Raw genomic sequence first — 2,500 nt, forward strand, 5'->3', positions numbered from 1 at the left:
CCTGTCTTCCCTTTTACTTCACCCACCTGCTTACACCCACCCACCCCTTCACACCCACTCAGATACCCCCTTCCACTCCCCTTCCATCCATCCACCCACATCTCCCTTCCACGTACACACCTACCCATCCCCATAACCCACCTACCCACCCCCATAACCCACCCACCCACCCCCTACCGCCCACCCCGCCCCGCCAATTGAACCAGAGAACCGGAAGGGAAGACGCCTCCACACCCCCACCCCCACCCCCACCCCCCCCGACCCCCCGCCCGTTAGGTTATCCCTGGCCTTGTCCTTTCCGGGCGCGGGCGGCCTTGACACTGTCTCCGGACGCCCGCGGGAGGGAGGGCGGGGGAGAGGCGTTTGCTTGGTCGTTCTCGGGCGTTTAGTGTGGGCGAGGTGGGAGTGGGGGGTGGGAAGGAGGGAGAGGGAGGAAAGGAGAGGGAGGAAGGAGGGAGGGAGAGGGAGGAAGGGAGGGAAGGAGAGGGAGGAAGGGAGAGGGAAGGAGGGAGGGAGAGGGAAGGAGGAAGGGAGAGGGAAGGAGGGAGAGGGAGGAAGGGAGAGGGAAGGAGGAAGGGAGGGAGAAGGAAGGAAGGAGGGAATGTATAAGAGCAAGATTGGGTGATTATTGATCTTTTTTATCCTTTTTATATAATTTTGGAATGAGATTTTTGCGATTTGTGGTTAGTGCAATATGTCGTTCTGGGTGAATATGAGATTGGTGTTCAATGTGAAGTAAATCCCGTATATTATAGCTATACTGGAAATATCCTTTTTTCTTCTTCTTCTTCTTCTGGTTCTTCGCTTCCTCTTCCCTTCCCCGTCTCTTTCATAGATTCGAAGACTCGGAGATCACAGAACTCCCGTCCACACCGGCTTGAGGTCCAGCCGAGACTGCCAAGTGCCGGACTCAGAAGATGGCCGAAACCGTAGTCCAGTTGCCCGTTTGTCTTTTTTATTTGTTTTGTTTTCACTGATTACTTCAGCGAATACAGTCTGTTTAGTTATCATGAGGCGTGTTATCATATTCTCACCAAGGATATTACGAGGGATTAGAAAATCCGAATGATTAAGAAAGAGAATTTGGTCGTGATTTGGTTTTAAGTCCACCCTTGGCAACTCGCCCTCTTCGGCCGTCCTTTCTACCGCTAGCTTCCTCCTTCGGGGTGAACGGCCCGTTCGTGACACCAACCGCTGCTCGTAAGGTGCACGCCGACACCTCCTTCAATGGGAAAGTCGCCCTTAGAACAGGTGTTGTCCCGTGCTATAACGAGCGTGGTTGTATGGTTGAGATGCGTGTGGTATAAGATAGAGATTTGAGCCTTGCGGCTTAACTGGATCGGTAGCCGCACACACACCAACCTCCCCTGTATTGGGAGTTCTCTGGGATCTTCTTCACTCACGTTCCAAAGGGCGGAAATCCGTGGTAAGCGAAAGCGAAAACGACCTTATGGATGTTTAGAGGGGTTAGGGCGCCCCGCGATCCCGGTAGAGGTTCGAAATGCCGCAAAATTTAACGGCAAAGCACCCTTATGGCGAATGGCATTTCCTTTACGATCAAGTTCAGGTAGTGACCGCCTCCGGGGAGAAAGGGCATGGAAGTGTCGTTGACGCTATGAGAGTACCTAATGCCTTGTGCCTTTGTTGCCCCGTCGCCCGTCGAAAAAGGGGGAGGAGCCACAACATTCGTCTGTCTCCCCCCTCCGTCAGGTCTCCAGCCCCCCCTTCAGAAGGTGTGTCGTGGGGTGGGGTTGGGGGGCGTCCGCGAAGACGTTATGAGGACCAGACCTGAGCAGGGAATCTTCAGTTGAGTGTGCAGTGCCGCAGTGGAAGGAACCTTAGGCAGGCACACCGCTCCAAGCAAAGCCACTGTGTAAAACGCTGTGGGACTTCTGTGGAACTTCTTCTGTATAGTTCTCTCTCTCGTCGTGCCGCTGACAAGTGACTCTTTATAAAATTGTGAGACAGTGCAAGTGTCCGCGAAGAGCAGAAGTGCAGTGCCAAGCCCAAGGTCGAAGAGGTAAGAAAAGAGCGACGGTTTATCGCAAAGTGTGTGTTGTTATCGTCCTCACCCGCGCGCTCGTGGATTTACTTTGGCGATGTGAATGCGTTTCTGACGGGGATTTCAACGCGGAAGAAAGTAGTTATCTTCCACCGTCTAAAATATATCGCTACGTCGAGTTAGAGAGCCAAAATGTGGAATCGGTGATATACACAAAGTCGATTTTTTTTAACTTTAAGAAAAAAAAAAAAAAAGTTTGTTGAGGAAGATGCTTAGAATTGTTGATTCAGACGGTGTATCACCCGGATTTACATACATAGACAAAATACGACCTCAGAATTCGCCACACTATGAATTTTAGTCAAGCTATCCATCAGATATTGAAATTTAGACACAAACGACGTTTGAGAAAGATCACGACCAAAAATCTTTATCAAGTTCGAGGTGACAGTTGGATACACAATTAACCTACCGTTATATTTCCGTCAGTTCTCGCCG

The sequence above is a fragment of the Penaeus chinensis genome, chromosome 35, assembly GCF_019202785.1.
Source record: "Penaeus chinensis breed Huanghai No. 1 chromosome 35, ASM1920278v2, whole genome shotgun sequence".
NCBI lineage: Eukaryota > Metazoa > Arthropoda > Malacostraca > Decapoda > Penaeidae > Penaeus > Penaeus chinensis.